The sequence below is a fragment of the Lacerta agilis genome, chromosome 6 (genome assembly GCF_009819535.1).
Source record: "Lacerta agilis isolate rLacAgi1 chromosome 6, rLacAgi1.pri, whole genome shotgun sequence".
NCBI lineage: Eukaryota > Metazoa > Chordata > Lepidosauria > Squamata > Lacertidae > Lacerta > Lacerta agilis.
In genome coordinates, this window is record NC_046317.1 from 56,194,997 (window position 1) to 56,209,657 (window position 14,661).

Genomic DNA, 14,661 nt, shown 5'->3' on the forward strand with positions numbered 1-14,661 from the left:
TGTCCACAGACAGCTTTCTGGGTCATGTGGCCAGCATGACTAAACCACTTCTGGCGCAACGGAACACCATGACGGAAACCAGAGCACATGGAAACGCCGTTTACCTTCCTGCCATAGCAGTACCTATCTACTTGCACTCGCATGCCATAGCAGTACCTATCTACTTGCACTCACAGGAGCTGGGACAGAGCAACGAGAACTCACCCCGTCGCGGGGGGATTCGAACCACTGATCTTCTGATTGGCAAGCCCAAAAGGCTCAGTGGTTTAGACCACAGCACCACCCTTTATGTTGCACAAGGACAAGGAGGCCAAGAATGGATCTCACCTTTAGAATTTAGTGCATTGGTTAATTAACAGATTACTTTAATCCTATTGAATCTACTCCTTCTGGATCTTAATGGATTGCTCATAATAACCATGATAACATAGGAGTAGTTTTACCCAGAACATACCATAGGTGAATGACAGTTTGATTTGTATTGAGACCACAATGGGGGGGGCAAGGGGCTTTCCCTTCCCCCCTCAGAGACTCACACATCATGGTCCTGATGTGGGTTAAAATGAAGGGGACCTTCAGTTTTAATCTAGAGCAGGGGCGTCCAAACTTTTTTGAAAGAGGGCCAGATTTGATGAAGTGAACATGTGTGAGAGCCGAACAAAGGGCAGACCAAAGTTGTTTTTTTAGGATTGACGTTGTTGAGCTTTTTCCCCAAGTTAGAAATGCAGAGTTTATGAAAGCAATCTGCCTTATGCTATTTTGGTTCTTGAATATTTCAGGAAATGCATAATTATATGGCACTAAGAGATGGTTTATGATGTCATTTTTACACACCGTGATTAGCCAGCTTCTGTGCAGGCTACAGATAAAAATGTGCTCATGATAAGATAAGGCAGGTTTCAGGCAAAGGGATTTTATACTGCAGAAGTCAGGAAGCATATAGAACCTGAGGCTGGTATGAATGGTTTCTCACGCAAATCCTTTTCTCACACATTGCTATTTGTATACATCAACATGAAGTCTTCCCTGTATGTTGCACAAGGACAAGGAGACCAATAATGAATCTCACATTACAAGGAGATCTGAGAAGCATGGTGGCCCTTAATTCCTTTGTAGTCAGCTCACCTCCCCAAACACAATACTCCAATGTGATGGCAAACTAGAGATAGAGGGGTCTTGATTTTCTCCCCCAGGAATGCTGATGAAGAGTGACTTGCACCACTTAAACTACTGTGTTATATAGTCAGATGCTTTGAAAAGGCAGATTCTATTAACCTTCACTCTGCTTCTTTTTAGTAATTCCTTTAGTGCTTTTTTTGCATATTCCCTTGATTTCAAATACTTCTAGAAAAACACAATTTACACCAAAAATGTGGGCCCATGTGAAAAATGGTGGTACTACACTTGATCTTAGCCAAAAGGCTGAGAAGCAGCAGTAAATAAAATTTGCTCTCCCATATTCTATGATTTAAATAGCCTAGATAGCAGGGTCAACTATGTTACTAAACTAATAATACCAGCCCAACGTAGGGCATTTATGTTGGCCCGACTGAATATCTTTCCTTCGGCATTTGTCAGGGGTAGATATCAGAATATTCCCAGAAACAAGAGATACTGCAGATGTTCCCTGAATGTCCCGGACACTGTAGAGCATATTCTCTTTTATTGTCCACTACACAGTACACTGTGTGAACGCGTGTTGTCCCCCCTTTTGGACGGTTTGAAACCGCAGCAGGTTGGAAGTGTTGGATTCTGTCTCTCTGACATTGACCAAGGGGTGACTGCGGGGGTAGCCGAGTTTTTGGCAGCAGTGCTTCAAGGAGTACTTTAACAGGAGGAAATTCTAGTGCCCACAGCCAATGCACACCCATACTCAGTGCCGTCTTAAAGGGATCGGCCGCCCTGGCGCGATGATCCCTCGGCGCCCCCCGGTGGGCCGCCTCTCCGCCCACCTCCCTCCCACGCTGGCCACCCCTCGGGAGGGGGGTGGGCGAGCGGGAGATGAGGGGCATGGCACCGGAGCCCCAGCTGGAGCGCTGGGAAGGGCGCGCAAAGCTCTGCGCCGCTCCAGCACCACACCCCTCATCCCCCACTCGCCCACCTCCCTCCCACGCTGGCCACCCCTCGGGGGATGAGGGGCATGGCGCTGGAGCGGCACGGGGCTTTGCGCGCCCTTACCAGCACTCCAGCTGGGGCTCCGGAGGGCAGCCGGCTTGAAGCTCGCCCACTGGCGCGCGAGCGCCCGCCCGCCCACCCGCCCATGGGGGCGGGCGTGGGTTGGGGAGGGGGCGCCTGGTATGCTGGTGGGCTCGCGGGGGCGCCCTTGGGGCACCACGCCACCCAGCCCCTATGATGAGACGGCCCTGCCCATACTAAATGCTACTCTCATGCAATTAAAAAGCAATAACCCCACTTGCCCTTGGGTGGGGGAGGTATTTATGTAAAAGTCAAAGGTGCACTTGAGGCTAGCAGGTATTGCTGACTTCAGCAAATCCCAAGCTTGGTCAGAGGAGCAGCCACATCCCTGTAATCCTTTTTACATGCTGATTTAAAACAAAAAATGAAAACAATGTGTAAATTAGTGGTGTTAGTGTAATCTAATTCTTTACACATTCCAGGGCTAGAAATGAATCACAATCTGCCTTAAAGTCCAGGGTAGAACATAGATATGCCTTACACACACACACCCCAAGAGTTTTTGTAATATACAATATTCAGGCTTCAATAAATACATTTTACTCACCATGCTATTTTATTATTGTGTATGTCCAGTGTTTCATTTTCAAGAAAAATAGGTGACAGAACTCACCATGATGTTGCTACAATAAGTCGCCAGACAACTTGGGACAGCCCTGCACTGATTTTGGATTTACAACAGCCGCGTTCACCACCCACAGAGGTGCTAAAAACCTTGGCAAGCTGTCTTCCTAGTTGGTTTGGGGGTTGCCCCCGTTCTCATGCGGGTCAAATAAATGTGCCCCCACCCACCTCCCTCATTCTCTTAGATTTAGGCAGATGGCTAGGGCAGCTCAGAAGGGCTCTCACGCAAATGCACACATGTGCAATGGTAGAGGTCTGGCTGGAAAGCTTAAAGCCCGCTGCTGCTACATGAGAGATGGATTGAAGAATGGGAAATACAAATTGGCCTTGTCCCGTAACTTGACCAATAGCAGGTAGGAACCAGTGGCGGAGGAAGCCGCTTGGCCACCCGGGGCGGCAAACGGAGGCACCCCCTGGGGGCGGGGTGTCCTGACGCTTGCGTTGTGACGTCACAACGCATGCACAGTCCTCCGTGCTGGTGCTGCTGCTCCCATGGCGACCTTGCAAGCCGCCGAGTGATCGGTTGCTCATGGGGCTGCCCCGTCTGTGCTGCTTTTCATGCTCAGCAGCTCGCAAGGTTGCTGCGGGAGCAGCAGCGCCAGCCTGGAGTGCGCATGTGCCCCGTCCGGGCCGTCGCTGCTGCTCCCGCAGCAACCTGACGAAGCACTGCTGCACGGACAGGGTGCCGGACAGCGGGGTTCGGCTTGGGGAGTGGTGGGAGGGGCCGGCGAGTTTCACCCCTCCTCTGGAACATGGGGCACCTCGCCCCCCATCGCCCCCACCTTCTTACACCACTGCTAGGAACCGCCAGGAGCTAGGTGGAATCATAGATCTAAAAAAAAATGTATAGACTCACACATGATGTTTTGACTTGAAACATTTGTTTTGGGCTTCTCAGAAGTACATAAAGGCAAGAAGCAGGTGCAGGGAGTTTTGGCCTGCAATGGTGCCCACCTGAGAGGTGCCCAAACTGTGCTCTGGCATGCTCTGGCCAAAAAAACACAGTATGTGTTCTTTAAAAAAACAACAACCAGAGTGGCCTAGGAATCATCCAGATACAGTGGTGCCTCGCAAGACGAAATTAATTCGTTCTGCGAGTGCTGTTGTATAGCGAAAATTTCGTCTTGCGAAGCACCAACGGGGGAAGAGCAGTTTGACGGGGGGGGGGGGGGGAATCGGAAATTTTTTCGTCTTGCGAGGCAAGCCCATTGAAAAATTCGTCTTGCGAGACAGCCTTCCGCTAGCGAATGCCTTTCGTCTAGCGAGTTTTTCGTCTAGTGAGGCATTCGTCTAGCGGGGCACCACTGTAATCAGATCGGAGGCAAATTTAGGGGTATGTGACCATTTTAGTTGCACTGGGTGCCAAGCCTCAGTGGTGCCACAGGTAACACCACAACTATGATTTATAATGAAGCACAAGAGGAAGGGGGGCGCTGCTGATATTTGAGACTCCAAGGTCCACCACTGATCAGACTATAAATACTTTGAGGGAACAAGAGTGGTTCTTACACATAGTTACCATATTATGGGTCCACCTATCAGAGACAGATGAGGTACGTGACTTCAGGAAACCAGGAGCTTGGAATAATAAGCAATCTACTGTAATTGATTAATGGATAGAAAATGTTGACCTAGGGAAGTCCTTTGACAGACTTCAAGCAGAAAGGACAGATTCGTGAATACCACACACTCTTGTAATTTAATGTCAATGAGATAAAACCAATTTATTTCCCATTAATCTTTAGGTGCTGTGCCCATTCTCCTTAGGCATAGTGACAGGGGAGTGATCATCCCAGCTGGGTGCTTGACTAGAAAAGCCATTGTGGGTCCAACAGATATGGGTCTTAAGTGGAAGCATAAATATTTATTGCAAACAGGAGAATATTTCAATAGGGCACAGATTATGCATGATATACAGTACTTCTTATTTGGTTTTAGAAATGAGATGCATATCCCTAGGATACCAATCCTCTTATGAATTATGTCCAGCTGAGCACCTTGCTTCTTGATGGTAGTTGGACTGGAAGAACACAGAAAAATAAACAAGGGAGGGATCCTGATAATAAATCAGCTGGATGTAAGCACCTGCATTCAATGCACAGAAGTGGGGTGTTCTAACCAGAGCTCCTTATCCACAAGGCACTGAACTAAATAATATTTTCCCCAACTCCTCAAAAGATTCCATCAACAGTGTCTCCGAATTTTTTTTACACATCCCTTGGGAAGATAGGTGAACTAATGTCAGTGTACTAGAAGAAGCAAAGATCACCAGTGTCAAAGCGATGATTCTTCAACATCAACTTTGTTTGACTGGTCATGTTGTTTGGGTGCCTGATTATCATCTTCCAAAGCAAGTTAAGAATGGAAAGTGAAATACCAGTGGACAACAAAAGAGGTTTAAAGATGCTCTCAAGGCAGACCTTTAAAAATGTAGTATAAGCACTGATTGGGAAACACTGGCCTGCAAGTGCTCGAATTGGAGAACAGCCTTTACCAAAGGTGTAATGGACTTAGAAGAAGCACGAAATCAGGGAGAAAAGTGCTAAGAGGAAGGCACACTTGGCAAACCCTCACCATGATCAACTCCTGCCCAGAAACCTACGTCCCCACTGTGGAAGGACTTGTGGATCCAGAATTGGCCTCCACAGTCACTCACAGACTCACTGTTAAGTCCATTTTCATGGGAGACAATTTTTTGCAACTACGAGTGATCGCCAAAGATTTTCTTGTGTCCATTGGTGCTTTCTGTATGGCTAGCTATCCCGATACTCTATGGAAGGGGAGCAAAATGTGTGTTGGGTCTCCAGCTAGCTAGGCGGAGAACAGACTTCCATTTATTGCATGCAATTTGGGATCGTAAGAACTTGAATCCTTTAATCATGACTGTAGAGTCTTAGCGTTGGGCTTTTATGGAGTCAAGTGGGAGGAGCTGTCTCCCTCCTCTAAAGCTGCATTTCGGTAATATTGATTTATTTATAAGATGTCTTACCAGTCCTTCACCAAAAGATCCACAAGGTAATACAGTTTGAAGAGCTTTAAACATTAGAGCGGGATTATTCTAGGCCTTTGTGCTACCCTAAAAGTTCCATTTACAAATTGTTTTGACAGGATTTAAGAGGTTTGAAGTTTAGCTTCATGAACATGGTTATGCCCCTCTGTAACATCCATCAAAACAGTTAAAAACCTTGGCTATAAAGAGGCAACATCTACTTTGTGGATAGGATCGCAAAATGCAAAACTTTCCCCAACATCAGAGAGAACGGAGCACTTCCTGTGAAAGTTTGTGAGCATCAGAGCCCCATGGAAGTCAGGATGGTGAAACATGTAAGGTGTAGGAGTCTGTGTAAAAAAAATTGTAAGTGGATTAACAAATTAGTGAGGCATCTGGCAAACACATGTTAATCCTTCATAAGCCCCTTACACATTATGGAACCATTCCAGGTGTGTCTGTTTGCCTATTTCATTCTTTTGAGATGACTGTTCCCTTCTTTTTCCCTTCAATTTTGAATGTTTTCTTTCCACATAAAATCCAAACTATTGTAACTCATCACACATACCCTTTTCTTCTTTTCTTTTTTGTTATGGGAGAAAAATAAAGAAAAACATAATAAATATTACTATTATTATTATTAACAACAATTTATTATTTGTACCCTGCCCATCTGGCTGAGTTTCCCCAGTGTGCTGGTCCAAGGGAAATCCAAGAGGCGAGGTCCAAGTCCAGTCCAAAGTCTAAGGAGTCACGAGGGGTCAGTCCGATGAAGCTGAGGCAGGGTGCAGGGCAGGAAACTAGGCGAGGTCAGGAACAGGTACACGGGCAGGATCTGGCATGTGTGCGCTGCGATTTGGCGCTTGTGCGCATGCGAGAAGTGTGATTTAGTACTACTGCGCATGCGCGAGCAGTGAAACCCAGAAGTAGCCCTTTCTGGTACTTCCGGGTCAGCATGGGACACAACCTGAAAAAACGCAACACGAAGCGGACGTAACCTGAGGTATGACTGCATATATTTTAACCTTTCAGATTGTTGCAGATATAATGTATTCCCTCCTTTTAATGGGATTGGAGCATATGGTGTGTTATTTTATGGTTTTTAAGATTCTGGGAATGTTTGAAATATATGCTGTGGCAAATAAACAATTTTTAAATGGAAAAAATGCTGCTGTTTTGTTGCTATTTGTTTTATAAACACGCACACACACACACACACACACATTTATAGAACATTTATATATTTCTTATTCATATAAGGTGCGGAGGTATGCAGTGATAAGGTTTTTGTTAGCTTGCTGAATGAAGCCATCCTGTCTGGATTCCCCCCTCCCTCTTTTAACCATTTTAGCCTATGAGTTCACCACCTGTTTCTAGGCTGAAGAAAGCCATGCTGCCCTAGGCCTTTTTTTTTTTTTTTGCATTGCAAAAATTATGTTCCTTTTCTATCTCAGCAGTGTTTTTGGTAGCATGATCTGCATTGCAAAAATTATGTTCCTTTTCCATCTCAGCAGCATTTTTGGAAGCTAGCATGATCTGGATTGCAAATATTATGCACCTTTTCTATCTCAGCAGTGTTCTTGGTTGCATGTGTAAATTTCATGCATCTGCTTATGATGGGTGCCTCGTGCTATGCTTGTGTCGGTGTCACTTGTGTGAAGTGCCTCCTTTAATTATTTATTGCTGTTGCCAATAGGTAGAATAAAGCAACAAATTGTTTTTCACAGGGTATTACTTGTGCTGGCCACTTATTTAGCAGGTGGGAGGGGAGAAAGAAATCAGTTGGGGCAGGGGGGTATGTGGCTGGCAGATCCATCGTTCTCTGCTTCAGTTTTGTTGTTCCTGCAGGAAGGCAGAATAGTCTTGGTACCAGAGATATTCTCAATCACATCACAGTTCTTAGCTCACAATAACATGGGAAGAGGAAAATGTAGACCAGGCAAAGGCAAACTCCGGCCCTCCCGATGTTTGGGACTACAATTCCCATCATCCCTAGCTAACAGGAACAGTAGTCAGGGATGATGGGAATTGTAGTCCCAAACATCTGAAGGGCCAGAGTTTGCCTATGCCTGGTGTAGACTTTTAAAATTAATAGAAAATAAATCCAATTACAGGTGGGTAGCCGTGTTGGTCTGCCATAGTCGAAACAAAATAGAAAATTCTTTCCAGTAGCACCTTAGGGACCAACTGAGTTTGTTCTTGGTATGAGCTTTCGTGTGCATGCACACTTCTTCAGATACACTGAAACAGAAGTCACCAGATCCTTAAATATAGTGAGGGAGTGGGGAGGGGTATTACTCAGAAGGGTGGTGGGAATGGGTGATCAGCTGATAGGTGTGGAAAACCTGTTGACGACTCTTAACGGCTGCAATTAGTCTTGCAGGGAAAGGCAAGGGATGAGATGGCTAAAGATGGCTTTGTTATGTATAATGAGATAAGAATCCAATGTCTTTGTTCAGACCAGGTTTCTCCATGGTTTTAAGTTTGGTGATTAGTTGCAATTCAGCTACTTCTCTTTCCAGTCTATTTCTGAAATTTCTTTGTATTAAGACAGCTACGTTGAGATCTTTTATAGAATGTCCTGGGAGATTGAAGTGTTCTCCTACTGGTTTCTCTGTCTTGTGATTCCTGATATCAGATTTATGTCCATTTATCCTTTGGCGTAGGGTTTGGCCTGTTTGTCCAATATAGAGAGCTGAAGGGCACTGTTGGCATTTGATTGCATACACAATGTTGGAAGATGAGCAATTAAATAGTCCTGAGATGGTAATTGCAGCCGTTAAGAGTCGTCAACAGGTTTTCCACACCTATCAGCTAATCACCCATTCCCACCACCCTTCTGAGTAATACCCCTCCCCACTCCCTCACTATATTTAAGGATCTGGTGACTTCTGTTTCAGTGTATCTGAAGAAGTGTGCATGCACACAAAAGCTCATACCAAGAACAAACTCAGTTGGTCTCTAAGGTGCTACTGGAAAGAATTTTCTATTTTGTTTAGAAAATAAATGGTAGCAGTGGGTGGACAATGAATACATTTTTTGAGTGTGTGTTTCATGCCAGAAAGGAGATTCTGGAAAGAGTGTTCGAGGGCATGAGAGTGGAAGCACTTTTGACAGCTGTGTTTTGGTCCTGTGTGACACAGCTGGGGACAACTAGCAGCATTGCTCTGTATCATGTTGACAACCATCTTTTGGCCCTTATGATCAGGGTCAGCCCGAGACATTTTGGCTCCTGTGGCAGACCACAAAATAGCGCTCCACTCCCCGACAGGGGAAAAGGGGTGAGGGAAGATCTACATCAAGGTGGGGAGGAGGAAAAATCAACATCGGGATCTGCTGCCCTGTTGGGTCATTAGTGGCAGTGTCCCAGGCAGGGCAGCTGCAGGTAAACAGGCAGAAACCAGGTGCACAAACAGAAACTGAAGAAGCACAGGTGATTCCCAGTAATGCCTTGCTGCATGGAAAGCAGCATGCAAAGCATTTCAGCATAAACAACCATGCAAAACCTTACAACATCTTTCTCCCTTAATGCCCTCTTCCCAAAAAAATCTGTTTTTAGGACTGTAATTGGTGGGGATGCTCCAGGGCAGCTGTTCTCAACCTTGGGTTCTGATAGGTTGTTGGACCACAACTCCCATCATTCCTAGCTAGCAGGACTAATGGTCAGGGATGATGGAAGCTGAAGTTCAACAATATCTGGGGAGCCAAGGCTGCTCCAGAGGGAGGATTCTCGAGGGCTGAGACAATTGCCCAGCCTTACAGGGAGGACACATTACTTTGCACTTGTAAAAGGCCAAAAGTCCTATATGTCAAGCTGCTCCTTCGGGAGAGAAACCCGGCAAAAGACAGAAGCCATTGCAGGTTTTCTGTGGAGGACACAGGCTTTCGCAACAAGTGCAATAAAGGCAAGGACTTCCTCTGGAATTCTTGCAGCTCAGGGTTAAATCTCCCGTCCCTGGATCATACAGGGACCTTGTGTATGGAACAATCTAGCAACCAGCAGTTTAAATGCATAATAAGAAAACAGGTGAGAAAGGACTAATTGCAATGTATGACACAGCCCTTGGAATATCCTCTGTAGGTCATATGGGCAGCCAATCCTGCTATGCAAGTTAATGAAAGTTTTGATGGCTGCAAAATGTAGAGTAGCATTGGTATAGTTGCTGTCATGGTGGCTAAAGTGGCTTATGCATGATGCCATGGAGATGAGCTGTCCTTATCACCCCATATCTGTCTCCACCCATCAGGCGGATGCTATGACTTGTCTTGGCTGTGTGGCAACTGCTGCTATGCCAGTGGGACGACCACAGAGCCAGACATTATGATTCTGGAAAGAGGCTTTGTCCATCTTATTCGCCAGGCTGGTGTTGTAATAGAGATTTAGAGGTGTTCCCTGCCTTCCATCAAGAACAGCCACGGCTTCTTATGAAATAACATAAAACTGTTTTAGAATAGAAACACAATTCAGATGGACATTCCAAGATCAGGCCATAAGTAATGTCCTGTACCATAAGACTCATCAAAGATTCAACAACAGGTTCAATGGAACAGGTTTGGTCTTTGTCAATTATTTCACTTCAGCAGAGAACAAAAACTAGAGAATGGAGCTAAGCTATGGTGCCATCTGCAGTCAACCCATAGTGCTAACAACCTGATGAAATAAGAAGAGGTGCTTGTGATGATTCCCTACTAAATTGCCTGCTTTACTCCCTAAACTAACAAACCCCTGTGTTGCAAAATGTGAGTCAGCAATATCGAAAGCAACACAATTACCAGAAACAAATACAATATGAAAAACTTTATAGAATGATTCCAAACATCAAAGCTAACAAACTGAAGTCTCTGAAAGTCCTAAAATGAATCACGATGCCAGACTTTACCCGGCGGAGAACAAGCTGTGAAGCTTTGTATAATCAGCAAATGTCCAGTTCTGATCTCCAACTCTGAACAGTGTTTCCGGATAATAACTACTGTTTTGTTGAATTCTTCATCAGCAAATTAGTTCAACTCTTCATTAACTGAAAATAAAATTTCCAAACAAAAATTTTCAAAAAATGTTGTTAGTAGCAGTGACTACATAATTGCATGAGCACTGTTCCAGAGCATTTTCATGTTTATTATATCTATTCGAAAAAAGACTGGGTATGTAACTTCTTTATATTACAGTTTATAATTTCTACGCTATTTAAATTTGTAGTTATGCATGTGCAGGTCATCGTTTGGAAAATTTATTTTCAGTTAATAAAGAGTTGAACTAATTTGCTGATGAAGAATTCAATGAAACAGTAGTTATTATCCGGAAACACTGTTCAGAGTTGGAGATCAGAACTGGAAATTTGCTGATTATACAAAGCTTCACAGCTTGTTCTCTGCTAGGTAAAGTCTGGCATCGTGATTCATTATAGGACTTTCAGAGACTTCAGTTTGTTAGTTTTGATGTTTGGAATCATTCCATAAAGTTTTTCATATTGTATTTGTTTCTGGTCATCGTGTTGCTTTCGATATTGCTAACTCCCTAAACTGGCTGTTTGTTTAGCTTTCGGAGCTACCTGGCGTTCAGCAGGCAGCGACAGTGACAGCATTTAGCATCTCACAGACATTTGGGACTAGACTTCACAAGCAAATACATTATGTCATACTTGGTGCTGTATAAAAGAACCAAAAGATAAACAATAGCAGAGACTTTGAAAACAAAACAACAAAATAAAAGAAACCAGGGGAAACTGGGAATATGTTGGAAGAAGGTCCAGGCATCTGGGATTAAATTTATAAAACACTACAAGAGCTCGATTCTGCTAAAAAGCAAAATTATCTCATCCAGATGCCCTTTCCTTAATGCCAGATAAGTTGGAGCTTGTTAGTTACTCAGTGATGAAGGGAAAGGACTCTGCACATGATCAGAGACAGTTCTTACTTTCTTATTACTAGAATTGGGGGCAAAGTTCTTAGGAACAGCCGTGCTCAGACACGGGCAATCAATGAAAAACGGTTTCCAGAAAACATAAATGGGATACTGTATTTCAGAATCATGTCCTGAACTGCAGGCCGCTAATATCAAACAACTTGATTGACTGGGGATCAGGCATGAAAGGAGCATCATGTAACCAGTCTGGTGTTCTCCAGATGTTCTGGACTACAACTCCAATCAATCCTAGCTGGCTGGCCTGGGACTGATGGTATCTGGAGTTCAAGACATACAACGTGCACCAGGTTGGAGAAGGCTGATATTGCTGTATGATTAACTTTTGGAGCGAGTGCAACTTTTGCACCATAGGCTCACCCCACCTTCGCTATCCAAGCCGTTGTGTTGAAAGAGGGAGGGAGAGGCATTGCGCTCTCATCTGAGCCTTCTTCATGGATGCAATTAGCGGAGATTCCCAATAAAAGGAGAAACTTGGTGGTGCTGAATAGCCTAGGAACAACTGACCTAATTTGCACTTCACTGAGGCTCAATTCTGAGAAGGCTGCTGGTGGGCTGGTGGTTCCCATGGCCAGGAATTAGGTAGACAGTCTGTTCTGGCAGGGCTGCACTTTGTCTGAAGGGAAAAGTTCATTTTCAACAAGAACTCCTGGATTTCAATGGGACACTAGAGTGTGAAGTGGCTTCTGTGGCTTGGATAGCGTATGCCCAGCTTAGGCTGGTTTACCAGCTATGACTGCTCCTGGACTGGGATAGTCTGGCCTCAGCTAACCATGCTCTGATGACTACCTGCCTGGGCTACTGTAATGCAATGCATGTGGGGCTGTCCTTGATTACTGCAGAATGTGGTTTGCTAGGTCTATGCCAGGGGTGGCCAACTCCCAAGAGACTGCGATCCACTCACAGAGTTAAAAACTGGCAGTGAACTACTCCCTTTTTGGGGGGTGAAGGGCAAAAATGTTGAGCTTTTTTTTAGGGGAGCCAAAGTTGTTGAGCTGCTTTGGGGGGAGCCAGTGATCTACCAGTGATCTACCACAGACACCCAGTGATCTACCGATAGATCACGATCTACCTGTTGGGCGTGCCTGGTCTGTGCAAGTGTTTGGCGTTAGTACAGCTCAAGGTTACTTCTTATCTTGTTTTTGAAATATATTTTTTTACTTGTTGTGATTTAGACCACAGAACCCTTTTCTTCTTGGTATGTTTTGTTACTGATATTATTCTTTCTTATTTCACAGCTGTATCCAATATTTATTGGCAATTGTGACAATTTATTCCACCACCCCTTTATTTTTTAAAACTACCGGTACTTTTCTCCCTTCATTTCTTTCTTTCTTTCTTTCTTTCTTTCTTTCTTTCTTTCTTTCTTTCTTTCTTTCTTTCTTTCTTTCTTTCTTTCTTTCTTTCTTTCTTTTGTAACCTGTCCACCATTATAAAAAATCAATTTAATTTTTAATTTTAATTTTTGGTAGGGGAAGAATGTGGATGGTAGGTTGATAAGTGTAGCAGCCCGATAGGAGCATGGGTCACTGGTCCTGAAAGTGCTGCCGACCACTTTCAGGCTGACCTAAGTCAGTACTGAAGACTAAAGCTGAGGCTGCTGATGAGGCATATTGGCTGTGAGTCCTGAAGACCCACTCCCTGCCTCACAGGCCATTTTTCACCTGGCCTGGGAGGGAAGGGCCCCTGACTGACTCCAACTACAAAAGCTGACATTGTTGAACAGACTCTTCAGCTGGGATATTGGGGTTTGCTTGTTTTCTGCAGGGTATGTGCCTGTTGTTGCTGCTGTTATTAGTATTTTCGGTATATTGAATTTATAACTTACAATTTATGCAGAAATTGTTCAATCTGGTTGTGATTTTTTTAATGCTTTATTTATTATTTATGACTGCTTTTGTTGTGCTGTAATTGTGGAGGGAAATCATATTGTAAGCCACCTTGAATATGGCTTTAACTATGGAAAAGCAGCATACAAATAAAATCATTTTTAAGCCTAGAGGACTTTCCCTGTGAATCTAGTCAAAAGTCTGGAGTGGTGCTGGTGGTAAAGTGGCAAAACCTGATTATGGGACACCCCCTATAGTGCTTACAATGAGTTTTGCATGGGGGTGAAGGGGTTTGCCTATACTTTCTGAGGACTCCACTTTTCCTGAGGTCAGGGAAGAATGGTGGTTTCTAGGAAAGGGAGGCCATAAAGAATGGTGGTTTCTAGGAAGATCTTTCTTGTACTGAGTAGTTCTGACCCCGATTAGCTCATGAAGGGAATTAGGAGTTGTAGTGCCAATTTCTGAATGACATCTGGTTTATTGACCTCCTTTCCCCATAGAGCCTCCAAAGGCTGAGCCTGGAAACTTTCCAGAAGTGATGCAAGGTGTTTAAATTTAAACAGGCATTTAGTGGTTCGGGTTAAGTGCTGGGTTATTTTAGTTGTATATGTATTTTAGCAATATCCATTCAGGATGTGCACTGTTTTCAGCTTGCCGTTGCCTAGATTGACCCTGATCAATAGGGTGGGATAGAAGCCCAGCAAATCGCTGTTGAAAATGCTATTCTAAATGTCCGGCATTCTGCTACCAAATTTCTAAGAATCCTGCTCAATGATGTAAGTGCTGAAAAGGCATCCAGCCAACCAGAGTTGTCACTGTGTACATGCCTGGACTTTGCCATAACACTAGTGTACCATACAAGGCCACTTATGCAGTTTCAACACACACCACCACCACCACAAATGGGACTTGTTTTGAGCTGGAGCGCCAGACCAAAAAAGGCACTCAATTTTGTATGTCATGCTCCGGCACAAAACAGCCAGCTCCTGCGAGATCGCATGACTAAAAAAACTGAGCGTCCCAGTTTGGATCAGCTGGATGTTGGAAGGGTATGCTATAAATACATGAAGCTTCTTAGTTGAAAATGTGACCATTATGGGGAA